The sequence below is a fragment of the Acinonyx jubatus genome, chromosome B2 (assembly GCF_027475565.1).
Source record: "Acinonyx jubatus isolate Ajub_Pintada_27869175 chromosome B2, VMU_Ajub_asm_v1.0, whole genome shotgun sequence".
Lineage (NCBI taxonomy): Eukaryota > Metazoa > Chordata > Mammalia > Carnivora > Felidae > Acinonyx > Acinonyx jubatus.
Window position 1 is genome coordinate 121,032,845 of NC_069385.1, and position 6,999 is coordinate 121,039,843.

General features: G+C 41.6%; 1 non-coding gene across 1 annotated transcript; it reads left to right on the forward strand.

Annotated features, from left to right (window-relative positions):
* Positions 1 to 2,836: 2,836 nt before the first annotated feature.
* LOC113597887 (U6 spliceosomal RNA) lies at positions 2,837 to 2,943 on the forward strand. The gene has a single exon (XR_003418632.1). It is a non-coding gene; the product is annotated as a U6 spliceosomal RNA (small nuclear RNA).
* The last annotated feature ends 4,056 nt before the right edge of the window (positions 2,944 to 6,999 follow it).

Consider the following 6,999-nt stretch of genomic DNA (forward strand, 5'->3'; position numbering starts at 1 on the left):
GTGGTGCGCCTTACACGGACTGGCGGGAGGGAGCCAAGGCAGAAGGGCAGCCCGCCGGCCAAGCAGAGGCCCTGAGTCTGGCTTGCAAAAGCAGAGGGGTCAGACGGAGTGTGTTCTGACAGCAAGCGGGACTTAACATCTGGAAGTTTATATAAGTTAACAGCTCTGCTCAGAGAGCGGGAAGGCTGGAGGACAACGGGAGGGAGAGTTGCTGAGCCCCGGGATGAGAGAGCTCAGCTTGACGGGGAACAAAGACGCTGGCCAGGGACCATTTCCCTCGCCCATCCCCCAGCCAAAATCCCAAAGGGAAGCAGTTCCTGCCAGGGAACTTGCTCCCTCCGCGCACCCAACGCTGTGCTTCTGTGGATCCATCGCTCTGGCGGTGGGTCTGACTCCCTCCCGGTGCCGCAGGTCCCCTCCCGAAGCGGATCTCCGAAGGATAAATGAGCTGAGACTGCCCCTCGCAACACTGTGCACCTTGCCGATCCACCCCAGCTAATACGCCAGAAGGTACACACCAGTCTGTGGCCCCAGCGGTGGGATGGGGGCAGACATCAGGTCTAACTGCGGCCCTGCCCACCAACGCAAGTTATTCAAGACAGCACAGGGGAAGTGTCCTGCAGTTCCACACCACTCCAGGAACTATCCAAAATGACCAAATGGAAGAATTCCCCTCAAAAAAATCTCCAGGAAATAACAAGAGCTAAGGAACTGATCAAAAAGGATTTAAAACAGTATAACAGAGAGTGAATTTAGAATGTTACTCGAAATTAATCTCTGGGCTTGGAAACAGTATAGAGGACAGCAGAGAATCTATTGCTACAGAGATCAGGAACTAAGGAACAGTCAGGAGGAGCTAAAAAATGCTATAAACAAGGTGAAAAATAAAAAGGAGACAACCACGGCTCGTACTGAAGAGGCAGAGGAGATAATAGGTGAACTAGAAGATAAAATTATGGAAAAAGAGGAAACTGAGAAGAAATGAGATAAAAAATCCAGGAGTATCAGGGGAAAATTAGAGAACTAAGTGATGCACTAAAGAGAAAAAATCTAGGCATAATTGGTATGCCAGAGGGGGAAGAGAGGGGGAAAGGTGTTGAAGGTGTACTTGAAGAAATCATAGCTGAGAACTTCTCTGATCTGGGGAAGGAAAAAGGCATTGAAATCCAAGAGGCACAGAGAACTCCCTTCAGACGTAACTTGAATCGATCTTCTGCACGACATATCATAGTGAAACTGGCGAAATACAAGGATAAAGAGAAAATGCTGAAAGAAGCTAGGGATAAACGTGCGGTAACATATAAAGGAGACCTATAAGATTCGTGATGGATCTCTCTACTGAAACTTGGCAGGCCAGAAAGGAATGGCAGGAAATCTTAAATGTGATGAACAGAAAACAATATGCAGCCGAGAATCCTTTGTCCAGCGTCTGTCATTTAGAATAGAAGGAGAGATAAATGTCTTCCCAAACAAAAACTGAAGGAATTCGTCACCACTAAACCAGCCCTACAAGAGATCCTAACGGGGATCCTGTGAGATAATGTACAAGAGACATTTCTACAAGCATGAAACCTACAGACATCACAATGACTCTAAACCCATAGCTTTCTATAATACAACGTAAATGGACTAAATGTGCCAACCAAAAGACATAAGCTATCAGAGTGGATAAAAAAACAAGTCCCATCTATTTGCTGTCTACAAGAAACTCATTTTAGACCTGAGGACACCTTTCAGATTGACAGTGAGGGGATGGAGAACTATTTATCATGCCACTGGAAGTCAAAAGAAAGCTGGAGGCTGGAGTAGACACTCTTAAGACTTCAAAGGCTGTAACAAGAGAGGAAGAAGGGCATTGTATCATAATTACAGGGTCTATCCATCAGGAAGAGCTAACAATTATAAATGTCTATGCGCCAAGTATGGGAGCCCCCAAATATATAAAACAACTATTCACAAACATAAGCAACCTTATTGATAAGAGTGCGGTAATTGCAGGGGACTTTAACACTCCACTTACAGATATGGATAGATCATCTAGACACAAGGTCAATAAGGAAACAAGGGCCCTGAATGATACATTGGATCAGATGGCCTTGACAGATATATATAGAACGCTGCAGCCCAGAGCAACAGAATAGACTTTCTTCTCGAGTGCACATGGAACCTTCTCCAAGATAGATCACATACTGGGTCACAAAACAGCCCTTCATAAGTATACAAGAACTGAGATCATATCAGGCATAATTTCAGACCTCAATGCCATGAAGCTTGAAAACAACCACAGGAAAGAGTCTGGAAAACCTCCAAAAGCATGGAGGTTAAAGAACACCTTACTAAAGAATGAGTGGGTCAACCAGGCAATTAGAGAAGAAATTAAAAAAATATATGGAAACGAAAATGAAAATACAATTCAAACGCTTTCGGATGCAGGAAAGGCAGTCCTGAGAGGAAAATACATTGTAATCCAGGCCCAATTCAAGAAACAAGAAAAATCCCAAATACAAATTCTAACAGCACACCTAAAGGAAATAGAGGGGAACAGAAAGACAGCCTAAACCCAGCAGAAGAAGAGATATGACTTTCCAGGGGAGTCCTACCAGACGTTTAAAGCAGAGAAGATACCTATCCTTCTCAAGCTATTCCAAAAAATAGAAAGGGAAGGAAAACTGCCAGTCTCATTCTAGGAAGCCAGCATTACTTTGATTCCTAAACGAAAGAGAGACCCATTTTAAAAAGAGACCTACAGGTCCATATCCCTGATGAATATGGATGCAAAAATTCACAAGAAAATACTAGCCAATTGAATTCAACAGCATATAACAAGAATTATTCAGTGCTCGCTTCGGCAGCACATATACTAAAATTGGAATGATACAGAGAAAATTAGCATGGCCCCTCCGCAAAGATGACAGGCAAATTCGTGAAGCGTTCCATATTTTTAAAAATGAATAAATAAAGCACTGGCATGAGAAAAAAATAATAAAAATAAATAAAAAAAATAAAGAAAAACTATGACATTAATCAAAGAAATTAAAGAATCCACAAAAAAAACGGAAAGATATTTTGTGTTAAAAAAAAATTATTCACCGTGATCAAGTGGGATTCATTCCTGGGATGCAGGGCTGGTTCAACATTCGCAAATCTGTCAACGTGATACATCACAGTAATAAAAGATAAGAACCATATGATCCGGTCAATCGATGCAGAAAAGGCATTTGACAAAATTCAGCATCCTTTCTTAATGAAAACCCTCAAGAAAGGATAGAAGGGACACAAATATAATAAAAGCCATTTATGAAAACGCCAGCTAACATCACCCTCAATGGGGAAAAACTGAGAGCTTTTTCCCTGAGAACAGGAACACGACAGGGATGTCCACTCTCACCGCTGTAGTTTAACATAGTGTTGGAAGTTCTAGCATCAGCATTCAGACAACAAAAGGAAATCAAAGGCATCAAAATTGGCAAAGATGAAATCAGGCTTTGACTTTTTGCAAATGACATGATATTATACATGGAAAATCCGATAGAGTCCACCAAAATTCTGCTCGAACTGATACAGGAATTTAGCAAAGTTGCAGGATACAAAATCAATGTACAGAAATCAATTGTATTCTTACACACTGATAATGAAGCAACAGAAAGACAATAAACTGATCCCATTCACAATTGCACCAAGAAGCGTAAAATAACTAGGGATAAATCTAACCAAAGATGTACAAGAGCTGTATGCTGAAAACTATAGAAAGCTTATGAAGGAAATTGAAGAAAATATAATGAAATGGAAAAACATTCCATTCTCACGGATTGGAAGAATAAATATTGTCAAAATGTCAGTACTACCCAACGCTATCTACACATTCAATGCAATCCCAATCAAACTTGCACCAGCATTCTTCCCGAAGGTAGAACAAGCAATCCTAAAATTCATATGGAACCACAAAAGGCCCCGTATAGCCAAAGTAATTTAGAAGAAGAAGACCAAAGCAGGAGGCATCACAATCCCAGCCTCCACTACAAAGCTGTCATCATCAAGACAGCATGGTATTGGCACAAAACAGACACATAGACCAATGGAATAGAACTAGACCCAGAACTAGACCCACAAACGTATGGCCAACTAATCTTTGACAAAGCAGGATTTTCCAATGGAAAAATCTCTCTAACAAATGGTGCTGGGAGAACTTGGACAGCAACATGCAGAAGGTTGAAACTAGGCCACTTTCTCACACCATTCACAAAAACAAACTCAAAATGGATAAAGGACCTGAATGTGAGACAGGAAACCATCAAAACGCTGGAGGAGAAAGCAGGAAAAGACCTCTCTGACCTCAGTCATAGCAATTTCTTACTCGACACATCCCCAAAGGCAAGGGGATTAAAAGCAAAAATGAACTACCGGGACTTCATGAAGATAAAAAGCTTCAGCCCAGCAAAGGAAACAACCAACAAAACTAAAAAGCAACCAACGGAATGGGAAAAGATGTTTGCAAATGACATATCGGACAAAGGGCTAGTATCCAAAATCTCTAAAGAGCTCACCAAACTCCACACTCGAAAATCAAATAACCCAGTGAAGACATGGGCAGAAGACATGAATAGACACTTCTCTAAAGAAGACATCCGGATGGCCAACAGGCACAGGAAAAGATGCTCAACGTCGCTCCTCATCAGGGAAATACAAATCAAACCCACACTCAGATATCACCTCATGCCAGTCAGAGTGGCCAAAATGAACAAATCAGGAGACTATAGATGCTGGAGAGGATGTGGAGAAACGGGAACCCTCTTGCACTGTTGGTGGGAATAAAACTGGTGCAGCCACTCTGGAAAACAGTGTGGAGGTTCCTCAAAACATTAAAAATAGACCTACCTTATGACCCAGCCGTAGCACTGCTAGAAATTTACCCAAGGGATACAGGAGTACTGATGCATAGAGGCACTTGTACCCCAATGTTTATAGCAGCACTCTCAACAATAGCCAAATTATGGAAAGAGCCTAAATGTCCATCAACTGATGAATGGATAAAGAAATTGTGGCTTATGGCAATGAGGAAGAATGAAATATGGCCCTTTGTGGCAACGTGGATGGAACTGGAGAGTCTTATGCTAAGTGAAATAAGCCATACAGAGAAAGACAGATACCCTATGTTTTCACTCTTATGTGGATCCTGAGCTGAGAAACTTAACAGAAACCCATGGGGGAGGGGAAGAAAAAAAAAAAAAGGTTAGGGTGAGAGAGAGCCAAAGCATAAGAGACTCTTAAAAACTGAGAACAAACTGAGGGTTGATGGGGGGTGGGACGGAGGGGAGGGTGGGTGATGATGGGTATTGAGGGGGGCATTTTTTCGGGAGGAGCACTGGGTGTTGTATGGAAACCAATTTGACAATAAATTTCATATATTGAAAAAATATATATATAAGTAAAAGCAAAAAAAGGAAAGAACTCTGTGCATGCACCTCTAAAAATTGACGCTGCTGCCCCATGACACAGCTGTCTTTAACCGCTTTCTTCTTTCTGTCTCGTCACTTTCCCAAGTGTCCACTTTTTCTTCAACACATCTTTCTGTTTGTGTGTGCCTGTGCCCATGTGAGGATTTGCATAGCAGCATGACTCCAAATGGACAGCAAGTGCTGGCATGATTCCTCCCAGAATATGACAGCCTCTCCTTTCTAAAGCAAGAGTGATGGCAGGGGTTTCAGCCATGGCCTAAAACGGCAGATTCCAGCCTTCTCTTCTGGACTCCTCCCACCTCCTGTGGTCTGGGCCAGTCTTAATCTCTTGATGAGATCATTCACCCCATTGTACCTTGAGAGCTCAGACACGTAACTACAAAAGCCATTTCTCCAGAGGATGTGATGTCAGGCTCCATTAACAGTGGATGGGGTGTCTGGTAGGGAGTGCTCAGCCACGCCTGTATACTAAGAATTCCGGTGTACTGTATACAACTGTAAAAGCCGGCATAATACAGGCAAATGTGTGGAGCCAGTGAAGATATAGCAGGTCTTTGTCCTCTACCAGGTACGCAGGACATCACTGACCCAGGAGTGTAGGAGTGTGCTCCCTTGCTTTATGACGTGTGCTAATGCAGCCAAGACTCTGCTCAAGAAGTAGGTCTTCAGCACCCACCCCACCCCACTAGCACCTACTTTTCCCAGTAGAGAGGGCATGGATATCATTCAGGCAGAAACACTATATCTCTGAATACCTCCACACCTTCCACACCTGCCTCTGCTGCTAGGCATGCAGAGATCTGTTATTCAGAAAGACATAGATCATTTCCGAAGGCAAATAATTCTCCAAAGATAAAGTTCTTGCTTTGCTTACAGTTATAGTTGTGCCCCTGTATTAGATATCTGAGGAAGAAACATGAAACAGATGTGTTTCTTTCTCATACAAATGAAACCTGGACGTGGTTAGTCTATAACAGATTATGGATTGCCCACCATCACATACAAGTGATCTCCCTGCTCTAACATCTTAGTATATGATTTCCTTTGTCAACATCTAAAAAAATCAGAATCCATACTTCACACATTATGCTATGGATAAAACCTCAAGTTCTTTCCATAAAAATTAATTGGTCTTGAATAAAGTTTCCTTTATTATATAAATTTAGATAAAATACAACCTGTACATTGAGACATAGTGTTTTAAACTGATCAAGTAATTAAAATGTTTTATTATTTTTCCTGAAAAACACTTTATCCACAAATATCCCATTTTGGCATATTTCTTACTTTGACGTTTATAAAGCACAGCACCAAAACAAAACTGTGTGTGTGAACAAAGCTCCAAGATAAACTGAGTTAGGATAGAAGGCTCACAATGGAGGTGCAAAAGTAGCAAGACCAAATCATCTACTCATTTTTTTCCCATTTTTTCCAAAAATTTTATTTAAATTCTCGTTAGTTAACATACAGTGCAATATTAGTTTCTGGAGTACAATTCAGTGATTCCTCATTTATTCACAAAAACCAGTGCTCATCATAACAA